Genomic DNA, 27,557 nt, shown 5'->3' with positions numbered 1-27,557 from the left:
CCAAGACCTGGGCCTGTGCTGTAGAAGGAATAGTAGAAGATTTTTTGGAGGAACTTGTATAAAAATCAAGGATCAGATCTTGGCATTATGATATTCAGTGTTTACATGAGGTTTTATTTTAGTGATAGGTCTAAAATCTCTTGAAGGGACATTGCCACCAGAATATTTCCACTTTGAGAATTGGCTATACCTGGGCTGTGATGTAAAATGTAACTTGTCACACAGTATTACTTCCCAGTCTTTAGGTAATCAGATACTAAGATTATAGCTAATTTGCTCAACTTAACTACAGGACTCTCCCATTAAAAAAAATATTACCATGGAATTCTCTAAGGAAAAATGCTTGAGTAAGCCATCTCCTCCCCCGCCACCTCCCATCAGTAAAAATGAGGATAGGACCTTAAGGAGATATTTAAGCCCATCATTGGGTGATTTACCCTCAAACAAGAAATCTTCCCTCTGTTCTTTAAATCAGACAAACCCAATGGCAATAACAAAGTCATTCCTTTTGTAATTTTGAGCTTTATGTATATGTAATTTGGTAAACAATTTATCTTTTAGAAATAGGATCTTAGCACTAAAAAGGAAAGAAACCTGTTTTTGCTATGTTGAATATGGTCACATATATCTACACAAATAGTGCCAAAGAAGTTAAAGCTCCCGATTTACATATATTGTCCTGATTATTTGAGCAATTTAATACAAAATTTAATCTGTACTAATGGGCCTGGGGAAAATACAAATAAAATTGAGGAATAAATACTTATTTTGTAGTAAAATGAATATATTTATATATATATATATAATGAATAAATACTTATTTTGTAGTAAAATGAATATATTTATATATATATATTTATATATATATATATTTATATATATATATAAAGCTAGTATATATATAAATACTAGCTTCAGTGATGCATGAAGTATTGTGTTGTAAGAATATTCCCACATTTTTGGCACTTTAAAAATGTGTTACCTCACAAAGGAATATCAACCTCTCCGCAGGCTCTCTTAACCTAGGCTAATTTTAAGAAAGGGATCATTTCATGCTGCTTTTGTTACATGTACATAGATTTTGAACCAAGCAGGCATTGCACCTGTTGGTTTTAAGTGTCTCCTCCTCCAAGAAAAAAAGAGAAAAGATGCTGAGGAGAGGAAAATAAGAGAAGTTAAACAAAAGACAAGAAAGAAAGATCTAATAAAATACAAGTCATTTTTTCCCCTAGTGGGCAAGGAAATCAAGCTACAGTAATTCTGGTTATAATAGTGTTAGAAAATGGTTAGCCTTAATGCCTGATAATGACCAGAGCTAATATGGTTCTGCTTTCAGTGTGGATAACGTTAAAGGAAGTAGCAGAATGCACGGCAGCTTTCTGGACCTATACAATCAACTCCAGGGAAGCCTTTTCTCTAGCTTGAGTCATAACCATAAATACTGCCCCATCCCCACATTCCAGTAACAAAGTCCTTCCTTCCTCCCGCGCCCCTAAACAAAGGGGACAACAGTGTGTTCGGTGGGAACATCTTGAAATAAGATATCACTCCCCAAATGGAAGGAAGTCACAGGGGAGATTGACGCCATAAAGGCAGTTCTATCCTATTGAAACGCCAGCAGATGGGGTCATAAACATTTCCTTCTCCCATTGCTAACAGCCACCAAGTCAGCTTCATCTTTATCTTTATCTTTATCTTCCTGTCAGGTCATAAATACCTCTCACTCAAGCCTCACGCACAGCTGGGCCATGCTAGGCAAGTTTACTTCCTGTTAAGGGTTTATTTCAGCAAACATTTAGTAGTAGGTGGGGGAGAAAACTGAAAACTCTGCTGATGATACACAATTATAGTGCAGTAAAGGAAGCTTGGGAACCTCAAAGAAGGGGTTTGGTCAGACTAAGAAATGACCAAACTGCCAAGCAAAAAGCATAAAGGTCCACTTAGAATATATTTTCACAGGAAAAGTAAGTAATTAAAACTTATACTTGTTAACAAACAAACAAACAAACAAACAAAATGCCAATGGCTTTTGTTCCTTCTTCTAGAACTTTCAAAATGCTGCATGGGTTATGTCCATTTTTCATTGGTCTGGAAAGTGAACCATAATCATGCATGATAGGAAAAGAAGATTTCCAGGAGTAGTAACTCCATCCAAAGTCCTTATTTAGCCAGAGGATGGGGAAAGAATGTACCCCTTTACTTACAGAATTTGGGCACATGAGGAAGGAGTGACTTTCTGACCCTCCTTTTTTTTCTGGGAGTAGTTTTATGCTTTTGAACCCACCTGTCTGAAGGACTCTTGACAGCTCCAAAATTGTGGAATCTAAAATGGTAAGAACCTGGAAGACAGTGGATGTCCTCCTCAACTTGGCTGGAGCGAATGGCCTCTCTTGAATTTCCGGGATATTTGTGCTTTTCAAAACTGACTATAGTCTTTATAAAACACAACTCACATTCCGATTTTTAAAAACCAGCATTTTAATATACACGTTCTGATAAAATGGGTAAGTCTTCTTAAATAATAATGAAAGTGATAGGATGCTGTTGGTTAAAAGTTGTTTCTTACGCAGACTGGAGCTGGGTAAAAGTGCCTTCATTATGCTTTGAGAATGGCTGCTCTGCACTGGCTTATTTTACTCAATCTTTTGATTTTACATGTGCTTTTAGATAATTTGTAGTTTCAAGAGAGAAAAACAAAGATACTACTAATAAATTTTCTATAGTAGTTGTAACAAATAGATTTGACTTCCAGCCCTGACACCTTCTCAGCTGTGTAACCTTGAGAAAGTTATTTGACTTCTCTGTCTCAGTTTCCTCATCTACAAGGTGGGTACAATAACGGTCCCTTGTTTAACTGTGGCTTTATTTTCACTAACATCCATTTTTAAAGTCGTATTTTCTGTGCATCTGATTTTTTACCCATAGGATTTTTATAACTTTCTTACTGTGTCCCATTTCGGGATACCTTTTTTTTCTCTTCCTGCATTGTCTCACAATCATTTTTCTTCATTTTCCTTTTCTCATTTGGGTATCATGAAAATAAGGTCAACCAACCTATCCAAATTCCTTAGAACAGAGCCTGGAACCTTGCAGGGACTATGGCAGTGTTAACCTGCATGTGAAATGGAAGGCTCAGGTAACAGAGTCATCTAGATGGCACATGAAGCAAAGGATATTGATGACGTCCTTAAAAAGCTTCACTTAAGCAGAATGTCAGGCCCCAGACTGGCATCCAAAATTTTCCCTAAGTCGGGCTGATTTTTCTTTGCAGTTCTCTCTTTTATCATCCTTCTACAACTCAGTAACTCCTGTTAGACTAGACTACTTGGTGTTTCCTGAGCACACCCTGCATTTTTCCCACATCTACACTCTGGAGTCTGCCATTCCCACTTCTGCTCTCCCCTGCCTCTACTCGTTGAAATCGTAGCATGGCAGAGGTTCTCTCATTCAAACAATAAGACTTTATTTTATTTTTCTATCCACCTTTCAAGGGCTGATTCAAATGCAGCTATCTCATGAGTCATGGAGTTTGGGAGCTGGCAGTGCCTTCGAGAACAAATGGTCTGATTTTCTTTTACTAAGGGCTGGGAGAGTTTAAGTGATTTGCCCAAAGACACCAAGCTACAGCTCAGACTACAACTTGGGCTCCTAACTGTGAGGGAACCTCTGAGAGCAAATTGCCAAGCCTCTTGGTCCCCCTGTCACTCTAATCTGAACCTGACTGATCTCCTTGGAGTTCCTGCGGTACCTAGAGCACTTATCCCATAGCTTCTTGAATTGCAGTTATTTGGGTACATGTCTTATCTCCCTTCCATGTCTCATTCACCTTGTCACCTTCCTCTCTACCTCCAGAAGGCTTAGAACAGAGCCTGTAACCAGGAGACACTTAGTACATATTTCAATTAATGTATGAATGAATGTTAAAAAGGAAGGAGTTAAACAGCCTTCCCAGCCCACTGACTCATATGTCACAGAGTCTCAAAGTTCTTTCTAACCTAACTATCTGAACTGAACTATTAATTCCAGGGCTCAACAAGTAAATACTCCCATGTTTGCAGAAAAGTTAGTGGAAATTAAGTATCCTTATACTTTATCCCTATGCACTAATTCACTTGCTTCACGAAAGTTTCTGAGCACTGGTATGCATTTCACTATAAGGTGTGCACAGGAGATCTTGGACCATTACTTTACCAAAGGGGTAGGAAACCAAATCCTGCGTTCTGATTGGTCACAATCTATTGATCTATTAACTAAGCGCCATGAAAGCACATACGACAATGAAGGCAAATGGCACACATAAAAAAAAAGAGGCACAGGGAGGCTAAGGGAGTAGTAGTTACCAGAGGCAGTTGCTGATATCATGTGGCATTTCGTATAGTGTCTCTTTTATGTGCCTCCAATTTGCAAACTAAGCCCAATGTTTCTGATTTTTTGCTCCTGTCATTCATTTTATTTACTCAGTGATTTAAGGGTAACCTTTGCTTTCCCGTTGAAGTTTTAGTACCTGACCAAAGTTTGACTAAAAACCATTACATGTGTACTTTTCCAGCTGGGTTCAGTACTAACCACAATACATAAACCATTTTTAATTTTTCAAAGTGCCTGCACAGATCTCTTTCTACCTATTTCCCCCCAACAAACTCAGGAGGGAAGGATCAGTGCAAACCATGAGCCAGGGATGTATATGTGATATATAACAACTATCCATCAATTTGCAGCATTATTCTACTTTATTTCTGAAATCTCTCTTTATAAACTTCCCTAAAGGTGGAAATGCATCTCTCTCTTATAATACCCTGCTTATTTTCTTTATCACATTAATCACAATCTGTACTTATTTTATTTACTGGTTTACTTCTCTATTGCTAGTTCCCAATAGGATGTAAACCCCCATGAAAACAGGAAACTTGTCTCTCTTGTCCTTTCACTGTAGGCACTCAGTAAGAAATTGCTGAATAAATAAATGAAAGAATTATCAACAATACTGTATTAATGTAAATAGGCTGTAACAATAAAAGAGGCCAGTGAACAGACCTCCTAGAACTGATTAGCTATATTTTTATCCATCTATTCTTCCAAGAAGGATGGTCTACAGAGGAACAAGTGGCCCCGTAAGTTTTTATTTTTGCTGATCCTTCACACACACACACACAATTATTGAGCGTGCTCCATGTATAGGATACTGCATCAAGAACTGTAGGAGATAAGATGTTTAAGATATAATCCTTGTCCCCAAGGAGCCTATGATAATAGCATAAGACAGTAAAGGCTAATTAGGAATAAGTGATGCAGTCAACATGTGTTCTCAGTCAGAGAAGGGAGAGACTGCCTTAGATTGGGGTGATCAGGAAGGGCGGCCTATAGATGGTGGGGTTTTAAGTTGAAGATAAGTTGAATTTCTATCAATGAAAAGGGCTCCCTAGAGGGCCTTTTAAAAACATACCGTAACTTCATTATGCCTCAACATACCTCACATTTAGGTAAGCTTAATTAAAGAGAAATACTCTGAGATCCTCTAATAGGCAGTAGCCGCTGATGCAAAATAGTTCTATTAGACTATTGGGCAGCGCCCCATAGCAAGGTTTTTTTTTTTCCCCCCATAGCAGGTTTTTAATGGCTTTATGTATGTTTAATCACACTCACTTGGTATAGCTCTCTCAGCTTCAGTCCCATTAGAATTTAAAAGGTCAAGTTTCAAAAGCCTAAAAAGGTAATTTAGAATAGAAATACCATCTTAACCTTAACCACGGCTAAACTAATGCTGTCATAGTATTGAAAACTGTACCTTGTATAAAATATGTGAATAAAACAAGAATATTAAAACTTTATAATTCTTTCCTGAGGTTACAATAAAGAAACCCAGGATTTTAGTAAAATTTAAAATCACAATTTGAATTTTACTAAAAAATCATGGCTCACTGTTAACTGTTGACACATATTGCTTATTTGGGAGAGCACAGAGGCCCCATAAGCAAGTGAGAACGGAGACTAGGTAGACCTAACAACATGGAAAGGGAGCAATCTTTTGAAAATGACATAGATTTGTTATAGCTCTGAAGGGTAAGATAGGACTGTAGGAGCATTTTCGAAAGCTTGCTGGTTGGAGCTGCTTTTTACTTGGAGCTTCTCATCCAGAGCCTCTCACCGTCACTGATACTGCCATTTAAATATCTCCTACATTTTCTCACATAAGCATTCCTTGATTACAGTTTTATAATATATTTTATATTAAAATGACTTCAAACTGCATAATTTATTATGACTTTAAGGATGATATCTTTTTTCTTTCTGCCTTAGGAAGAGAAACGGTTTTTTAGACTGCCCCTTTTCACCAATAGAAAAGTCAGAAATTAGCCTAAATATGCAATTCTCTCCTTTTTAAAAAAAGTTTCTTGGTATTATTATTTAAAATCACAATTCTTTATTTTTATAATCATCTCTGTTATGTAACTCCATCTAGCAGGAATTATAGTTCCATTTCTGATATTTCCATACCTGCAGATATATAGGGGCTTAAAAAGTGGATTAAGAAATGTCACCATAAAGCAAGCGAAGTCCTGAGGGAGAGGGCTTGGGAGACAAGTAACAGTATAAACGGAAGGTGCCAAATGGTAATAAAACCAAAATGGGAAATCATGAATATAAAATAACTGTGCATTAAAAATATATTTGGACCGGCTCCTCTGTGCCGGTGTTTTGTAATATTAACTGTTGAAACCTGCTTAAAATGAGAGCTTTGAGTTCTCAAAATCCTTTCATTCGGTTAAACATCCGCTATCCTGAAAGGGCTCCGCAGAATCCCATAAAACATTATTTATCTGTGTGCGTTAACTGCACGATACTGTAATTTCCAGAATAAATGCTGGGTGTAAATTGTTGTTTATGTTGGATCCTGACTGTCTTTACGAGAAACAAAGTGAAAACGGAATCTTCACAGCTTTATTTCTTCCGTTAAAGTCTATTCTGCAGCAGGAAACATGCCTAGTGGAGTTACTTAATGAACACTTATAAAGCCTGTTGGTTAAAACCAACTACATAGAATCACCTCCAAATGTACACTCTCTTTTATTCCACATTCTTTTCATTTAAATCAAGTTAAATTAAAGTGAAAGTAGCACTGTTCACATTGTTAGAGTTAAGGGTCTGTCAGCATTTTTATGCAAAGCCTTGTTGTCACATGTCACAAGTTTATAACTTGGAAGGGACAAGAATTAAAAAACAAAAAATAACCTTAACACAGGGCGGCTTGGCCTGGGAATAAATTTTTATTTATATTTAATGACTATTAAAAGTTCATCTCGGGCCAAAAGGTATAGATATCATAGTGATTTAAGACATTTATTTGGTTGGGATTTTTTTTTTTTGGTTTCCCACAACCCCACCCCCCAATAAAAACAAAACCCAGCTTTCAAAAGCATCTCAGCTATAAAATTTATTAAAATATAAAATTTTCTATGTGCTTGTATTTTCTAAAGGATATTAAATATTAGAAATTCCATTGTTTCACCTCTCCACCTCTTGCCACACACATACAACACACAACAGTTAACCTCTCCCCCAAAACATTTTTTTGCAAGTGAAAACTCAGATAAGGAAAAGTTAGGAGGATTTCAAACTCGAATATGGGTATGACTATGTAAAAATGTAAAATTCTCTTTTTGATTCTTTCCCTGAGCACTTGGTAATTTTTTTCTTCCAAAACACCATTGCTAAATTCTAAATAAGAGCCAAGAGTTTTTCACTGCATGGATAAAGCATTCATTTGCCATTTCTTCCGGAAAAAAATAACTGCACAGATTTTAAGCCCAAAAATTTACTGTGCCTGTGCAGCAGCTGCTCTTACCTGATAAAATTGTGATGTCTTTCTGAGCGATTATGACTTATCAGGTCAGTGACCAACAAACTATAAAATAGATTCTAACGGCCCCCAAAGGGTTGGTACAGACTCTTGAGTAAATAATATATGTAAGAAAAAAATGGAAGAGAGGGAGGAAGAGAAGCAGAAAGAGAGAAACAAAGAGGGGGACTCACATATGAGTTACCTAGTTAGTTTGTCTAGTTGCTATAGGACAGGAACCCAGGATTCTTGATTTTAATCCTGGTTTTCTCACTCAGCAGTACTTCTGGAGACTACAAGTCAGGTAAGGAGACAGTACTGTTTTTAGCAAGAGCAGAGGTCCCACAGCAGCCCTAGAGGATTTTCTGGTATATTCTGTTTCACCCTGGATTTGATATAAGCCACGAACTAGTTGTTACTTTGCCTGTATTTATGTGTGTCTGAAAAGGTAGCCACTGACTCCTGGGAAAATCTACCAATCCTTATAATGGACTATAAGAGAAAGAATGCAAGAATGGAACATTATCATTTTAGTGTCTTGTTCTGCTTAAGACCTGAATGAATACAACTGCTATTCAAATAAGTTCACATTAGATGTAAAGAAATTCAAGGAAACTTTAACACAGATATCATGATAAAAATGGCCAAAGCTCTAAGACAGCATGTGTCTGTATGAACACACGTCCATGTGTGTATAGATCCAGCCACTTACAACCACAGCTAATACGAGAGGGGAACTTTGATCTATACACTGTACTTAAGTCAAGTTTTCCTAATTGCATCAGCTTCCCTGGAGGTCTCTGCTGTTTGATTGCTGGAGTAGATGCTATAGCCCTTCTCTCTCTGGTTTAATGGCATAGTAAGAGTTGTATTTGCTTTTCAGATCTTGAAAACTGGATGCAAATTGTTTAGGTTGTAAGACCACAGATTGAGTGGCATTATTCTGGTTCCCAGTGGGGATATATCACTGTGGTCCTCTGGTCACTCCTCAAAGAACTGCAGCATGAAGTAAGCATGGTCAGTTTCAGGCTGTAAGCCATTCGAACTAAATGAAAGGCTCTGAATCTTCTTCTCTGGAGATCTGCAAGGTCAGAGTAGGAAGAGAGGCCTGAGGCATAAGTGAAATGGTTCCTGCAAGTCCCAATGAGCTCCAGAGTCCAATGGGGGCTCTTTTGAGTCTAAATCTCAAAACTTTAAAGACTGAACTGTTTTTCTGGCTCAGAACTTGGGTCTTCAAGCTGTGTCAAGGCCAAGAATGCAAGAGCAAAGGGAAGGATAGAGAGGAAGGAGAGATGAATGTATGAACTGAGATGGCTTTCCAGAGATGAGCGTGGGATGTTTGCCAAACAACCAACACTATTCTTAACTCAAGACAGTGCTAGCAGCACTTTTATGAGCAATGGCTTCATTTCCCTCTAAAATTACACAAGTGGCATTTCATGGTGTGATTTTATAGAGATCATATTATGGTTGTTGTTTTCTCCATGGGGACCCAAATTAGGATGAGTTAGGATGGCTACAGGAGACTTCTCTTGGGCATAGGTGCTGGACTCATCTCTCCCCACCTAACCAAGACTCTGCTGTGTTCTGTAATGGATCCTCCTCTTCTAAATGACCATGAAAGGGACTAGGGCCAATGCCACCTCACACCTTCTCTATCTCCCCTGAGAGATCAAGAGATGCGCTGGCTGCCACCAAAGGAGGCAAAGGAGCAGAGTTCAGATAAACTTTTGATAAAGTGCCATAGCAAACCCCTCATCAGAAGGTAGGAAAGGTCACAGAGTAAAAAAAAAAATAATAAGAAAATATAACTGCTTTCTTATGAGGAAAATATTATGAGTTCTTCCCCTTTTTCAGCTTTTATGGAAGGAGATTCTGCCAGTTCCTTCAGAAAAAAATAAGAAAAAGTAGTTTTAAAATGAGATTATGCACCTTCAGGGTGCCATTAGGAAGTTTTACTGTACTGAGATGACATGAAAGCTCTGGAATTAATATCCCTGAGATGCTTCAAACCTGCAATAGCAATTATTGTACTACGTGTCCCTGGATAAATAATAGGGCCATTCAACTAATTAGCTTCAATGATTTCAGCTCCCTGTAAATTCTCTCTCACTCGGCTATAAAAATAACACTAGGAAAACTTTTGGTAAGAGAAACTTCTTTCGGGGAATGTTTTCTTTTCTTTTTTTTCCCCTTCAGTTCATGATGCACAATGCATAAAGTAACTTTCATTCCTAATCACGAAGGTAGAATGGAATATAATAAATTTGCACATTATTAATTGCCATTTGCTGCTACTGAACATAGTGATTTAACTCTCTAATTCATGCCTTCCACATAAGATACACATTTTGAGAAATTTAAACTAGTTTCTTGAATACACGGTATAAGCAATCATGGGTGTAGGAAAAGAGTATAAACCCCAAGTGCACATTTACATATATGTATGGTTAAAGATAAAAGCAAGAATTACTGGCATCCACACTTCATTACATTATTACCATGCTGTTTTAGAGAATTTTGACAACACACTAGCTTTCTGACCGTGCTCACATTAATTCATTCTTTCATATTTACTGAGTGCCTACTAGACGCAAGACATAAAGTTTCTCCCATATGTTTTCTTGGAAAAAGAGTAACTTAAACTTGGTATTATATCTCTCTAAAGTAACAAGGATTTCCCTATATTTCTAGAAATATCAGTAAATTGCAAAAATTCAAAGCAGTAAGAATGTGAACTTCAATAATAAGTTTGTTTTGCATTTCTTTTTACTTTGGGTAAACTATAGCGAATCCTTTCCTTTCATGGAAATTTCTCTACAGTTTGAAATGAAACAGAAGCTCCTCCCTGGGACGGGCTGGTACTTCCCCTCCAAATGCTGAACGTCATCACAGCAGAGGGACCTAGTGAGAGGCAGACGGCGATCAGCTTCAGCCTTGGTGAAGAATAAAGAGGAAAAGAGTCTGAAACCTCTTTTTAGGCTTATCGTGTTTTTAATTAACAGAATATAATTAAAATTAAAGCTAGACAAAATGACTGGATCTTAAATCAGAATTATGTCTAACAGTGGAGACTGCAGTTATCTGTTTGCACTCATTAGAAGTGACCTTCACCACTTTCCGGGTCTCCTATTTTGCTCCACTACTTAGAGGAAAGCTCTTTTTTAATTTCTTAGTCACATAAAAAAAGATTTTTCTTCTTTCTGTACCAATACTTATTAAATACATATGTATAAAGACAGATGTACTGCACATTAGGATGATGAATTCAATAGTAGATAAGAAATCATGACCTTCCTCTGAAGCATTATGTAATTATTAAATTAAAAACAATTCCTCTAAAATTGATAATTATGTAATCTGGCAATGAGACTAACATTCCAATCAAAAGCTGAATTTAAAAATTTTCCCTAAGTAATAGTTTTTGTTACACAACTATTCTGTTATTCAAATATTCTAGTCCCAACCCCCACCTCAAAATCTAAACTCTAAGAGCTACCCAGGAGGTTTATCAGGCCCCATAATTTTCCTTCGAAGAGATCTGCAGCCTCAGCTTATGAGAAATGCAGTTGGTTCACCCTAGGAGAATATCAGTCATAACGTTTGTTTTGGAAATCTATTTTATCCAATATTTCTCAATGAAATAAATTGTATAAATGAAATAAAACTGACATTGCAATATTTACTAAATCACTATCGTCTGCTCTCTGCTTAACACTATGACTATCATTGGTTTCTCCTTCTTGTTCAGTTTAGCAGGCAAAAGAGCAAAGGAAAAAGCCTTCTGCAAAGAATGCATTTTTAAATCAATATAAATAAGGTTATAAAATAGCCAGACTTAGCATTGTTGCCTCCTTACTCGTTACCCCTACGCATTTGTCATTTTCTTCATAACCATGCATATTCTTCAGTTTACCAAAATTTGTGTGTGAGTGTGTGTGCGTGTGTGTGTGTGTGTGTGTGTGTGTTAGGAGTTTGCACATGGAACTAACTCAAGAAGGTCCAGAGTGTAGAGGAAGAGAGAAAAATTCAAGTAAATCAATCCCACATAAACAATATTAATGGTTTGATATTACATGATGAAAATGAAAAAAAAATGTAAAAATAACATTCACAGTTGAAAATGACTATCAATAAGAATTGAATAAAGATGTAAACACTTAGCAAAAACAATTTTAATATCAAGTATATACAAAGAAATAAGAATATTTTCAGGGTCCCATAAAAGTGTATATTACTTTCAGTCTGTGGCCTTACACAATCACACTGTTGCTTTGACAAAGAAGGAAAAGACCTCCACCAGCATCCCAGTCCTGCTACTTTTCAGGACAGCAATGAGGCAGTGTTCTCAAAGCCTCATGAAGAGAAATCCCCCTGTACTCTATGGAGATGCTATGATCTATTCATCAGTGCTCAGAAGTCTTCTAAAGGACAATGCCTATGACAGAGGGAGCGAGGGTAAACATGGGGCAGGAGGCTCAGAGGGCTCCTTTGGCAATTGGAGGTGGGGAAGGAAGGAGCCAACCTATAAATAAAAAATACTTCTAGAAATGGTATGTGGTTGATGCATTATTAATGATTGTGAAATATATCTCAATATGGAGGGGAGAGTGGCCACATCTCAAGATGGAATAGAGCCAATATCACAAGATACTTGGTCCAAATACTGCTGGCACTCTTGTGATTTTAGAAGGATTAAAAAAAAAACCCTAAAGTCAAAAGAGATTTATTAAGTGTTTATAAGTCTACTTGATTAAGCACAAGGATGATACTAAAGAATTGATATGCAATAAAGGGATGAAAACGCACAATGTTATTTTGGTAATTTCAATTTTTAAAGCTACCAACAATAACTGTTTGAAAACCTAGCATACTGTAGTTTTTAAAATGCTACCATATTTTAAAATCTCTATCTTAAAACATTTTAAAATAAGTCTCACTGCCTACTGAGAATGGAAAGTGCTGTAGCTTGCTGCAGGTTATGGAACTCGGGAATTCCTAACTTAATGTTCCTTGTTTTAACCACTAGCTGCATTCTCTGTTAACACATTACGGAGTTCAAAAGCGTTTGCTTTTTCATATTTACCTGTACTCAGAAATATGTATCCAAACAGTATTTAGCCATTTTATTACAAACACAAATCTTACATGTGGAGCTATGTAAGAAATTATCATAATTATAGAGAGCAGTCATACAGATTACGGGTAAAGATGACCAAAAGAAGGTGACAGATGGTCACCAACTTAAGATTTATACATTTAACATGGAGTTTCACTTGGATATGGATATATTTGTGGTGCATCCATAGGTGTTCATAAAATTTGCTAGGAAGTCATGAGGGAGGGAGAGGAGTAGTAGGTTAATATACTCTTTTCTTTGCTGTTTTTTTTTTGCTATCTAGATGGGAGATTTAGTCCTGCTGCCTGAATTCGAGGGTCTCTCACACTGCTCATCTGAACAATCAATTTTTACTGCTGTAGAAGATAATAATGGTAATAACACTATAGAAAAAAACTACCATGACCCATAACTGTAACTTATTACAGTCTTTTAAAAAATAACCGTAGCGTCTGGAGCTTCTTCATTTCTTGAAGCAGAAAAGGAGCTGACAGTTGGAGCGTCTGAGGCTACCTATATATCTCCTGAACGCATAGAAGAAGCTGATCTGTCCACAAAGGGAGCTGCTTTGGGTATGGGCCACGTGAATGAATAAAGTGACCCAATACTAGAAATTTGCTGAGGACAGTCACCTTCTGCCCTGCCTGTCCTCTCATACCAAGTGCCAGAAAGAAGCTCTATCAGTGTGACATGCCAGTGCTCCATCATCCTACACCAGAAAGTCATGATTCCTGGACAGTTACAGTGATGCTCTTATGGAATAAATTGTCAGTATTCCCACCAGGACTGTTCTCTGATGGTGTTTTTGATACTAAAATTTCAAAGATCTCTGTTCACCTGCATAACGACCATAAACAAAATCTCCCATAAAGCCCAATATGTTCTTCTATTTCATTTATCAGAAAGAGGATGTAAAGTATAAAGCTTTATCTACTCCTAGTGCACAGATTTCCACGTGTTTAACAAAGGTCTCACCTGGTTTCTATGTTATGTGAAAGGATTGCCCTTAAAAGACAAATTATATTCCAGACACTTTCAAGTGAAGTGGATTCACCAAGCACACCGTTCCTCTTCAGATCTGGAAGCCTTCCTGAAAGTATGACTTTGCAACAAAGGAGTTTTAATGCCACTCCACTCTGTAATGCACTGCATACTAACAAGATTTATATATATTTACTAATATCGTTAAGGAAATTTGAATGACTTGCAGTTTCTCTAGATGATATTTTAAAAAAATCTTAAAAAGGGTGTGCAGCCTAGAAATAAAATCAGATTACATTAGAAGTTGTTTAAAAGTACAAGCATAATACTGCTTGTGTAACGGCCAGGGAACACACAGTGAAGATTTGTTTTACTTTTCTTAGACAACCATTCTATAGTCACTGAACATAAACAACCATAAAGTTATAGCTGCTTTTAAAATGTCACTTAGGGATAAACTATATAGATGGGAAATTAGATAGTACTGAATGGTTTCAGAAGAGGACCAGCCCTAGCCCTATAGTCTGAACTGTCAGCTTTGCATTCATGAGAAATAATAAAATATTTCTCATTACTAACCATATATACCATAGATATATACATTTATAATGTGATCCAAATGATTTCTTAGATTGAAAATGATTAAATAACACTTACCAAAATATTCTTTAAAATCAAGTCTAAGTTATTTAGTATGAAAATTGAGAAAAATGAGGTAGTGAAGTTTAGGAAATAATTAAAATTTTAGGCAGATGCTTGGATGTCTGTGATTTTTTTAAAACGGGAGACTCTACAGAGCATGCTACAAAAATGACTCAAGCTAGGATTTCCAGTTAAATATGCTAAGACAGGGCAATATATTTTTAGTAGGCGGAATAAAATGTAGCATAACCTGAATTAAAAAGCACATAACAATGTCAAATCTTTAAGCTTCCATCCAGAGGATTTGCAATAAAATGAAATCATTAGGCAAAGAGTGGTCACTGCTATGATGAGGAGAAAAAATAACTCAATATTCTCATATCTATTATTACATTAGAATAGTTCACTTTCTTCTCTATATAATAACATTGGGCATTAAAGAGCCATTTGCGAATACCTTATTATTATTTATGAAATTACGAGTACACATGGTGTCTGATAATTCATCTCTCTGTATTAAATAGGAACATACATTGTTTTTAAAAATGTCTGTCTTTTACAGTGTGCTAGGTAACAGCTTCCATAGCATAATCATGAATGCATTATATAATGTGCTTTATAAGAAGTTATTAAGGATTATGACTACAGCAATGTAAACCTAATATAAATATGAATAAAGCATTTAGGAATGGTATTTTCACTTAGACTGTTACCTATATAATTTGTAGCTATTCAATTATTATAGGAGAAGACATACCGCATTTACAGAAAAAGCCGTTTCCACGAATGTTAGTAAAAATCCTATAATGTAGGTATTTTTTCTAGCAATTTCACAAAACCCATGCCTTTAAAAACATGAGAAGAATCCACAATGCCACCTACAGCATTCTTGACAGTAATCTTGCCTTGCAGGAAAAAAAAATATCAGCTTTATTTGAAAAGCAGGTGCATGTAAATTTCTAAGCTGCAAGTAGGTGGCAGTGGAGACATTTCTGGATGATTTCTCTCAGTTGGAAATGTAAAAGGAGGAAAAAACCTCCTTAAAAACAAGTTGCAAACATACTAAAATAAATAACATCCTGAAATGTAACCTTCCATAGCAGCTCGCCATTAAGAGCTAATAAAATATTTGTCTTTAGGGACCAAAATCCTACCAATTTCTTAATGAAGACATCTACAGCACAGAGAATGAACAGCACAAATGATAAGATTAGAAAAAAATAAAAAGAGAGAAGGGTTGGACAATTGTTTCCCACATAACTTAGAGTAAGAATTAGGAATTTGATGTGGACAAGAAACTCCGAGGTTGGTAGCATAAAATATATAAATTTAAAACGAGTAAGTTAGCATTTTAAGAAGCCATTAAGAAATCTCCTGTTTTAATGTAAATTTAAGAGGAAGGCAAATGAGTTCATTAGCATTTGGTCTTTAATGAAGAATACCAACTGAGTCCATCAAAAAATTGCATACAACAAGAGGCTATTAAACAATGTAGATATATTTAAAGTGTGATCAACTCTAAACAAACACTAGAAACATTAGAATAAACCACCTGAATTGTCTTTTAAGGTTAATGAGTTGGCAGTTAGATTCATTCTATTTTCAAGTTTACCAGCAAAGACAAGCAGGGTCATTAAGTTGTATTATCAATTCAATCTAATTGATTTGACTTGTGGAGATCATATTAAAAACTGGAAAGTGCCCAAGAATAAACTCTGGAGGTGCGTGCGTGCATGTGTGTGTGTGTGTGTGTGTGTGTGTGTGTGTGTGAACGTAGATGGAAAGAAACAGGTAAATGGATTGTAAGAGAAGAAAAGAAAGTTAATGATGTTATTCATATCAGAATCACCATGTGAAAAGAAAGAAAGTGAGCATCCAGATCAAAGCTTTTTCACACCATGGATATCTCAAATCAGCTTTTCTCCTTGCTTTAATTGGTTAACCACGCAGTTAACAACAAAGGCAACCAAGAAGTCAAGGGAAACCAAAAAACCTGGTGAAAACAAATGTCACATTCTCAATACCACTGTTCCCCCTGCCTGGAACATTCTTCTTCTATTCATCTTTTAGGATTCATTTGAAAATCCACCTACTCCAAAATGCCTTTCAGAATCCCCCATGTGGAATTAATCTTTCCCTCTCCTACAGTATTTTTTTTTTAAAACTTCTATTACAGTAATTATCACATTCTAGTATTAGAATTATTATATCTGTGTTTGGGTCTGGATGACCCTTAGTTTCCAAGTCTCAGGAGGGCAGAGGTCATCCCTTGACAATTTTAAGAAACTTTGGTGCCCTTCTCTGTTTATCTGTTTATCTGAATTCGTTGAAGGATTACATGAAACCATCTCTCAAACTGTGACCTGTTTCAAAGCTTCAGATAGTGAGAATTCTGTGTTCTGGTGATCAAGAGAAGGGAGGCTTGCTCTGAAGAGTTCCGTATAAAGCTGTAAGAAGAAATGCGGCACCAAGCTTAACCCTCTCCGTAGAAGTGCAGGCCTGAATCATTAGTGCACTGGCTGCATAAGAACAGTAGGGGGCGCTTTACGGCAGAGAATCCTGGTGGTGGTTGCGCTCATAGACTGTGTGATGGGAGGAGCCTGGAGAAAACCTTGTCATTGTTTTGGTGACCTTTTAAATGTAAGCAGCAGGGTATATAAGTCAGGTCTTGCAGCAGTGATCAGAGGCCTGGGAATGAGGTGGTGGTGGTTGTGTGTGTGTGTGTGTGTGTGTGTGTGTGTGGCGGGAGAGGGGGGTATAATTTAAAAGGTCTAAAAGCAAAGGTCAGCCTGAACCTAAAATGCTCAGATTAAGGGAGAAAGTTCTTAATAGGGTTTATTACTTGGATTTTCATTATCAAAAGATATGTGGTGTGGCCCTTCTGTGTCTCCCTCCCTATGACATTAGGGGTTACTCTTGTTTTGTGGTGTGTGTGGACTGGAAACCTCAAAGACGATGAAAGAATATTGAAAAAATTCTGTAAAATCTCCCCTGAGAGAGTAAAATCTCTGGAAGGCAGTCTCTTAGAAAGGTGCTGGATCAATTTCACTCTTCTCCAGATAGCACATAAAACTCAGAGTCAGGCTATGTAAGTACAACCAAGTTTCAGTAAGCTTTCATTTCTTGCTGCCAAAGACCTGCAACTTTTAATTGCCTGAAATACTGAACACATCGAGACAGTAATGTCCCAAACAACAAAAAATATTAGGAGTATGGCTGAGTATGCAGAAGGAAGAGGGCCTAGCAGAGGTGTCAGAGTCTCTCCCATTGGAGGGTTACAGAGAACCAACTACCTGCAGGACAGCCTGCCATCAGGTTAGAAAAACATACTTAAGAAGAAGGAATCTTTGGAGTTAGCTTCAAACCAGTACAATTCAAATTGTGTTACCAGATACAAAGAGATAATAAAGTGACCTTGCTAAAGGCATATATTAAAACTGGACCAGGATTTATATTTAAGAATGACAGAAAAGTCTAGGAGCACAGCTTCAGAATAAAAACAGTGCACTTTGTTGTTGTTGTTGTTGTTGTTGTTGTTGTTGTTGTTAGAATACTGTAGTTTTGAATTACCTTAATCCATCAAATTTTGTTATTCACTGTATTTGGGCAACAGTGACATTGTATTTTAGTTTATTTTATTATAAAGTATTATAGTACATTTCTGTTTGATGATAAAGATTTGAACAATCAAAAGAAACAAATATATTGTAATACCATTGCATGAAGATTTGGGATATCCTATTCTATTGTACATTAAAAATTTCTTACCCCGTTTTAGAAAAACCCATAAAACAGATTTCGTGAACATATGTTTTATGAGTCAATGCCAAAATAAGAGTGGTAAATCCCTCAATCACAGACATAATCTTTAGAAGACGACACTTAATTATTCAGCCTGTGGCTGTTCTATGCTTTCCTGCCCCTCCTTCTTTTCCATATTTAGATATTTCATTGCACACAAACACTTCTTTTAGAAAGTAGGCTGACAAAAGAAGTAGAAGAAATGAAACTCAAACTCAATTATTTAACTTCTAACATCACTTTGGAATGTCGCAGGCAAGGTAAAAGAAGTTGAAGTAAAACAATAATCAAGAATTGGTATTCAGGAAAAATAATTAAAGAATAACTTTTATTTCAAAATAATATGCCATGTGCAATTTTTAGAAAGTTTTGGTAAATTAATTATAGCTAGGATGTTTCAAACTAACACAATAAATAGATTTTCATTTAAAAAACTTACCTACTTAAAACATTTAAATTTTATTTAATATTAACTTTTAGATTGAGTCTTCAGCAAAGTAAGAGCTTGTCACTAACTACCAGCAGGTGGCGGTATTCACAAATCGGGTACGAGAACTACGGAAAAGGGCTGTGATTATAACCAATATGTGGGTCAGATTTATGGATTATGGATTTTAAAACATTTTTAATGGAGTTGTCAGCACTCTGAAGCCACTTCCACTCCCATCTGTCCCCTAAGAATGTGGAAACTTGGAAGTTAGCTTAAAATATGTGCCTGTAGCAAGTTTCACATTAAGAACAACTGATCTCTTTATAAGAGAAAATATTTTCTATTTTTAAACATTGAAAATTTCTATATAAAAATGCACCTCAAACAAGTACAAATATTCCGACTCTTCTAATATTATGGGAGCGCCTAGGTTTAGAGTCTGGTCTATTGTCTATTCAGGTCAGGCTTGTATCAAGAAGGAGCTTTGCCTATACTTCAGCCAAGCTAACCTGAGCCAATGCTGAAAGGCAGGCTCTGTGTACACACAGTTGCTAGGGAGAAAATATGTCCGTTCTTGTCTCCAAAACTAAAACTCCCAGGTTTCAGAGGATACAGAAGCAACAAGAGGCGGTGAACTCCAGTCATCAAGTCAACAGCTTCAGGGGCTTTAGGAACAGACCGAAATTACTTGGTTTTGACCGCCAGATGACCTCAACTGCTGCCCAGTCTGATGGACAGTCGCACCATTAGTTCTTTTAACACACATTCTTTTCCTGAAACACAGACACCACTCTGCGTTCGCACAGAGTAAGAGAGGAGAGCAAACGAGAGCGTCTGAAAGGGAGAGGCAGAGATGTACATCTGCAGAGAACCTTCTACACCAGCTGTGACCTTTCCTGGTCTTAAGGTTTGGGGCTAGAGGAATTCATCCCAAGCAAAGAGGCATCAGATTATTTCTTAAAAGATCCAACCTAAAAATTTGACTCTAGACTACAAGTAGGGAAGGCTACATCTAATATATGCCTAGAATGAAAACATGGTAATGCTTAAAACTGATTTTTTTTTTTGTATTCTCTAAAGCGATGTGATTTCTAGCTTGAAAATCAGCAATACTATATACACATATATATATATTTTTGATATACAGATCAGGAATGAAAAGTCTTACTATGTCCCTCCTAATGTTAGTTCAGGTTTAATGCAATATTATTTTCCACTTTATACTACCCATTTTTTTTTGTAATCAATTTAATGAATATAATTTCCATGCCATAATACTATGGTATATGAGATTCAAAATCATTTTATATGCTTTTTTTTTTTTTTGGTACGCATTTGTTTTGATGTATGTGAATAAGAAATAACTTTTGGTTTTATTATTTTTTTGCAAAACAAATCAAGGGCTAAGCTTTGCTCTCTAACAACCTATTAATCCAAAGCAAAACTTAAAAGCCCAAAGACTGTACTCCAAGGAGACCCATCAAAGATACTGAACTTTGTCATGAAGAGAGGAGAGGAAAGGGAGTAAGAAAAGAAAATTTAGGTGGAGAGTAAAATTTTCTATAGACGAATCTTTCCATCTTTAAATAAAGCAAAGTTTAAATTCATGTTTAATCAGATTTAGAACACGCAAACATACACACAGATAGAGACAAATAAACCTTCTCTCTATCTCCATTTTCCTGTGGCTTGGCTGACAGAATTGTGCTCGTCCCTAGCCACTTCTGATTTTCCTCTTGGGATAAGTGATGAGCTATGCCGCAGTAAACGAGGAAACATCTGTTTGACTTTCCAAAGCTGGCATGAGGAGCTGAAGTCTGAATCACAAATGCCACTTTCACAAACAGGTCTCCCACAGGAACCTTGCTAAAAACATGACTCTACTGGGGTGAACCACAACTCCGGTAAAGCTGCTCTCCTCTCCAGCTATTGGAAACAATACACACTTTTAACAGGATTTGTCTGTGGTGGGTTTTAATGGCTCTCAATCTGTTAAAGAGAAAAAGTACCTGGATCTAGCTTTAATTTGGAAAGTTAGTTCATATCCAAACCCAAAAGACTCTAAAATGAAGTTTGCTTCTAACAAATTGGGAGTCTTTTATAAGCAATAAAACTATGAAACTGTGGTGTGTGGTTACTGTACATTTAGAAAAGGCACACACAAAACCTCACATGATTTTCTAAGCATATTGACGTGGTAGTTAAAAAATCAGCACACTTTTCACATTTTATTTTATTATAGTGTTGTTGCCATCAGAAACAGCGTGAATACCTTAGGAATATCACTCAGGCGAGAGGTGTGTCTAACTCACCTGGACTGTAATGTTTTCACTTTTTTTTTTTTTTCTCAAATGAGGGAGCTGCGTCTGCTCAAAGGCAAACTCCTGTGGCAGGTGGGACATGCTGCTCGCCATACTCCCAAATGCCTCTTCCATTAGAATCTTACCATCTGCACATCTTTTTAGATTGTTCAAGTTTTCAGTTAAACTTACTTTTCTAAAAACCTCTTTTCTTTAGTTTAGTGATTTTTCTCTTTATGAAAAATGACTGCTTGCTGTTTTATTCTTCTCTTGGGATATTTACTCATCTCTCTCTTGAACAGGGCTCCCATTTCCTTGTCAGCACTTGATTTGGCTGACATCATCGTGTGATTATTAACCTGTGAGTGAGCTGGAAATATTTTAGGGAGAATCTAAAACAAAACCAAAGCTAAAAACCAATCTAGTCTATTCAAATGAAGTATTTACCAAAATAATAGATTGTATAAGATATAATAGGATAGATTACTTAATGTAAAAGATAAACTGATGCAAACATCATGTTGCATATTTCTATTTAGCGTTCAAAGGTAGACAGCATTTGGGTTAGAAAGGAGTTTATTATTTAAAGGTAGTTCCCACCTATCACAACAGACGGATGGTTGTTGCCTACAATAATAATTATGCTATATACATCAATAAATAGAGTTTTGCAACTGTTAGTGCAAGAATCAGATCTGTAGCTGGAAATCAACCAAATTTTTAAAATTCTGTGTTTTTTTTTCTAATTCTTTTTCTCTTATTTTAAAATTCAAAAATAACACTTCTACCTTATAATTACTAACAAGAATTCTTAGGTGGATGAAGTAGAAATGTTCAAATGTACACAAAAAAATTTTTTTCTTTCTTGAATATAACTAACATATAATGCTTTCACTGCTCTAAGGAAAGCCCTCATAGGACATAGCAGATGACAGAATTAGTAACACTGAATATTATTTTATCAGGAAAAAATGTGATGGAGAACAATCAAAAAATTATTTTTCTCAAATTTGTTTTCTACCTCTCTCCCCAAACTCAGGGCTCTGAATGTTTCTACAACATCTAGGATCTTCTCTAGATAAAATTTCAACTTCTGAATTATGAACTCCAATTAGCCTTTCCTAGGATAGAGTGAAATTAAGACATGAAGTAGACACAAGTTATTAAGCCTTTGAGAGAAAAAACAAAGTTAGATACTTCTCAACATACACGATTTAATCTAAACAATGCCTCAATTTTACTTCATTTCCACAAGCAGAAAATATCATTGAACGTAAGAACAGTAGTTAGAGAATTCTTCCAAAATCAATTTTAATTAAACACACACACACATACACTCTTTAATGTTGATCATTCCCCTTTAATCAACGATTTTGGCTCTAAGGTAACATGATCAGCATTTACACTTAGAATTACCACTTGGTACAAACAGATGTTCTGTATCTAAGTCCATAAGATTGATACCAAATTATTGTTCTATATTAACCGTTAATAAAGAAAATGATAATTTTCTAAACCTCACTTATTTTTCTAAAGGAAGGATATGAGCACTGATTTAGCTTCATTTGCTGTTATTGAAATGATTTGTGATTAATTTAATATCAATTAATTTAATAGTAGATTGCTTACAAAATTATTTGCTCTAATTCTATTCTTTGCCCATTTGGTGTTAAGTACTGAGCCATGGGAGAAGTTTAGAAACTCCCTTAGGAAGGGTAATTATGGAACGAAAGGCAGGGAGGACTGACCAAATAGATACCAACAGATAAATGGAGAGAAGGAGGAGACGGAAGGGCACAACATTTCTTGCGTGATTACACAGAGGCTGCTTACAAGTATCTTTATATTAATGCCTCGTGTATATATTGTTATGCCCATTTGATAGACGAGAAAGCTTAAGATCAGAGAACTTAAATGAATTCCCTGAGATCATACAGGTAGTTAATGTAATTATCATTCCAGGGTTTGGAATGCTTTACAAAATGAACCTCATAAAATCTTTGAAAGACAGACATTACTCTCTAGAGTTTCAAAATAGAAAACTTGAAGAGGTCTCCAACCTAAAATAATAAGCCAATTATAAAAATGAGAAGAGGATGCAAGATATATAAGAGCTGGATAACCCAACAATTAGTAGCTAACGCTCAGAACGGCAGACCGAAATAACAAGATGACAAAGGACTACTTAAAAAACAACAAAACCTGTATTACACATTGTGCTTAATAGTGCAAGGCACTAAATGGCACAGTTTTCTAATTTATGAACCTTCCGTGAATACAGGAAATCCCTGACTTACAAACCCCTGAGTTACCACATATAAAGTGTACCCATTGCTGCCACTGCCGATGGGGAACCTCTGTGGAAAATACTTAGACTGAAAATAATTTGCTGGTGCAGAGTGGAGAAATTCAAGTCAAGCTTTAACTTTCATGCTATACTGACTAAAACCACAATAAGATTTTTAAGGTACTTGATAAAAACAATTCTAAAATGTATAAAAAAAAATAAGGGGAAAATAACATTTTGAAATTTTGAAAAAGTAAAGTAACAACTGACACTAACAATTATTAAAACATTAAAGAGCTACAATAAGTCCTAGTGCTGGTGCAAAAATACTTAGATCAATGTAACAAAATAAAGAGCTCCTTTTAGATATAATAAATTAGTATGTGATAAACAAGGCACAGAAGTAAAAGAAAGTGATTCAATAAATGATTTTGAGAAAAGTAGCAATTTGGAATGAAATCAATGTAGCTTCTCATCTCACACTAGACATCAAAATAAATTCTACCTGAATTAAATATAAATATATCAAAGTCAAATTACAGAAAACTGGAAGAGAACAGAATGTTTAACAAATCTCTGGAGACGAAAAGAACATTCTAAGTTAGAAGTGATAAAATAAATAAATAAATGTGACCAGGTTAAAAAATGAAAACAAAAAACAAAAAATAACTTCTGCGTATAGCAAGTATAGATCAATAACAGGACTGGAAAATGTTGCATAAATGAGAAGAGCTTCAGGAAGATGACCCTGAAGGGTGTACATTCCCAGGCAGAACTAATCGGTTATGGGGTAAATTCTTGTCCAAAATTACTTTAACTCACACTGTCCAAATTATTGTGCTTCACTGTTCCTCCTCCTTGAATGCCATCTTTTAGAGATTCATTTGTTTTCAGAAAATAAATATGTGTTGAAGGGTAATGGAGATGCTCATCACTCACAAATTGGCACAAATTAATTTAATCGGCTTAGCTCCTGCTTCTAGTTGAGAAAAACAACACTAAGATAAAGAGAGTCTTCACTGGTGGGAGGGAAGGTAAGAGACCTGGGCATTTCAGACACTTTGTATTACTAAAAAAAAATGAAACAAAACAACTTTATTGTATTTTCTGAGTCGTAAAATAATAGAAACATAGAGTAAAAAATTAAACAATACAGAAAATATAAATTAATAAAAGTAAAAAAAAATATCACCGCTTGTGACTTTTTAAAGGTATTTCCTTTGCATACATGCACATACCACACATGTACATGTAATTTTAACAAATTGTGCTTTACATGATCTTTTACAATATGCTTTTGCACCTTCCAAAATGTCATAACTGTTTTTCCAAAATAAGTAAATTATTATCATTGTGTTTAATGACTGCATAATATCCATGATTTGAATACATCATAATTTATTTAACAAATCCCCCATTGATGGACACTTCAGTAGTTTCCAATTTTTCACTTTTATGATCAAGGCAGTAAGAATAAAGTTTAGCAGGTTCATTCAGTTTTGACTGTTACCTACTATTAAAGAGCAGCTCAGAAGTTGGTGGTACCCATCCCACTCTTACGGTCCAGCCGACTTACTTGGAATGGAACTTTTCTGTTTCTATTTCACTTTAGAATCACTTCACTCTCCTGCCTACTCAGCCTGGACTCCAGGGTCGACCACCCTCCACCCTTTGTCTCCTTGAGATCTTTCTCACTATTTCATTCCCAACCTCTTGGATCAATCTGAACATTTGCTTTTCCACTCCTAGGCCTCTGAGCACATAAAAAAGCAACAAACTGATATCTTTAAATTTATGTATGATTGCAGCCTCAGTTAGGTTTTTAGTGTTCTTCAGGAATCCTTTAATTTATCTTTGCTGGGGTTTATTTCTTGTTTCCTATGGAGTCTGAGCCAAACTTTTTTTTTTTAAGTTGAAGAAATGATTTAATTTCCACCCCCCATCTACCTCCCCTATAGCCCCTCCTGCCTGTCCTCTAGTAACTTCCATGTCCATGAGTCTCTGTTTGTTTGTCCTGTTCATTTGTTGCTTTTAGGTTTATATATCACACATAAATGATATCATGTGATTTTCAACTTTTTCTGGCTTATTTCACTTAGTATGATTATTTCAAGGTCCATCCATGTTGTTGCAAATGGCAGTATTTCATCTCTTCTTATGGCTGAGTAATATTCCATTATATATATGTACCACAGCTTATATAGGACACTTTGGTTGCTTCCATGACCTGGCCACTATGAATAATGCTGCTATGAACACTGGTGTGCAAATATGTTTTTGGATATGAGTTTTCAAGTCTTTGGGGTAAATACCCAGTAGACCGTGCCAAATTTTTAATACTCCTTAGCTCCAAATCCATCTCCACTTTCACTTTTATATCTATTAGTGATTCTTAAATTTTAGTGTGCATTACTGTCACTCATGGCTTGTTAATAATGCACATTCGGGGGCCTTGCCCTCTACTATTCTGATTCGTTAAGTCTAGGGTAGGTCTAAAGGAAACTCTATGTTTAATAAGAACGAAGGTGATTTTAATCTTCATCTTACCTCTTCCACTCTGGTCTTCAGAGAGGAAAAGGCTCTACTCCCTTCCAAAGCCAATGGTTCCACCTCGCTACAATTTCCACTGCTTCCTTTTTACTCCAAGGTAATGCTCCATCATCTCTCCTTCCATTATCTAACATTTTCAATCTCCTCTCCTCCACCAGTTCTTCTTGAAAAGGCTCACTTTTCCTCTAGTGAAAAGGCTTCTTTTAACCCTAAATTCCCTTGCTGCTAATTCATCCCCTATCACTTCACTAGGGTTTTAGTTAACAGTCTCTACTGCTGCTTCCACTTGTCATTATTTCCTTAACCATAGGATTTTGGCTCCTGCCTGCAAGGCTACTCTAAATCTGTTCTTACACAATACCCAGTGACCCACTAGTTGCCAATCCCGATGACTTCGCAGTACTTATTCTGTTTGATCTCTCTATAGAATGTAATATTGATAACTCCCTCCTTGAGATTATTTCCTCCTGGTTCTCCTGCTACCTCTCTATCTTTTTAGGACATCCTTGCTAGCTCCTCTGTTTTTGTTTGTTTGTTTGTTTGTTTTTAGGTGAGGCAACCCTTGGTTGACCTCACAGATTGCAAGAATCTTGTCAGTTTATAATCCATTATTATTATTATCATATTATTGTTATTATTAATTTTTATTTTTTATGCCTACAGCACCTGGTCTTCCTAGGTGGTCTCCCATCCAAGTACTCACCTGGTCCTATCTTGCCTAGCTTCCAAGATCAGACGAGATCAGGCTTGTTCAGGGTAGCACGGCCATAGATAGTCTGCTTGTTCATATGCTGGTAACCTCCCACAAGTCCTCTTGTTTTCTTCCTCTGTGGTCTCTTCCTGGGAGATCTATCACCTAAGCTTTAACTTTCAGCTTTAATACAAGGGATCATTGATCTATACCTCTGAAAATGCTTTCATTTAAAGTTCTGAACCTAAATTTCTAAATTTCAAGTGGGTAACTCCTTGAACTTGAATGATGAGTTTGTTTTGGGACATTATGCAGCCAGGGTAGGCAGAAACTGTCTCAAGGGTGGAGTCAGGCACGCTCCCAAAAGCCCAGGGATAGAAACCACAACAAAAATCCAGCAATGCACGGCTATGAATATGACCGCCAGATGTCCTCATATCTTTGTGTCACTTGATGAAGATTCAGAGTCTTCAAAGAGGGAGTGTCCATCTGGCCAAGCCCAAATCATGTGGCTGGACACTGGCAGAACCAGATTTGGTTGAAGAAGGATCTGGTAGTAGAAGGGGACCACTAACTCTTACTAACGCCACACACAATGGGAGACAACATAATAGGGAATCAGAGAGTTTATAGGAAGGGGGAGGATGACCGAATAATGAAAAATGTCCGCCATAAAGTAGTGAAGTTGATTGGTCTCCAATGTCTTACCAAATAAAGTCTAAACTACCAACAGGAGATGATGGAGATTGACAAAGGAGGAACATACATATTCTTCACAACTAACCCTAACTTACCTCCCCAGCTATTTTCCCTATATATTCTCTAACATACAAAATATTTTTCTATAACCTGCCTTTGCTTTCTGATAGTTTCTCTTTCTAAGGCATCCCTATTTTCCTTCTTTATTTGATTAAATCTT

General features: G+C 36.2%; 1 protein-coding gene and 1 pseudogene across 2 annotated transcripts in view; both read right to left on the bottom strand.

Moving 5' to 3' along the window:
• SKAP1 (src kinase associated phosphoprotein 1) overlaps window positions 1-27,557 on the bottom strand; it is a 244,345-nt gene that overhangs the window by 88,803 nt on the left and 127,985 nt on the right. The gene's annotated exons all lie outside the window — the stretch shown is intronic.
• LOC118604289 lies at window positions 26,602-26,720 on the bottom strand (annotated as a pseudogene).

The sequence above is a fragment of the Rousettus aegyptiacus genome, unplaced genomic scaffold, assembly GCF_014176215.1.
Source record: "Rousettus aegyptiacus isolate mRouAeg1 unplaced genomic scaffold, mRouAeg1.p scaffold_m13_p_6, whole genome shotgun sequence".
Classification (NCBI taxonomy): Eukaryota; Metazoa; Chordata; class Mammalia; order Chiroptera; family Pteropodidae; genus Rousettus; species Rousettus aegyptiacus.
Note: the sequence above shows the minus strand (reverse complement) of the source record. Positions and strands in the feature narration are given on the sequence as shown.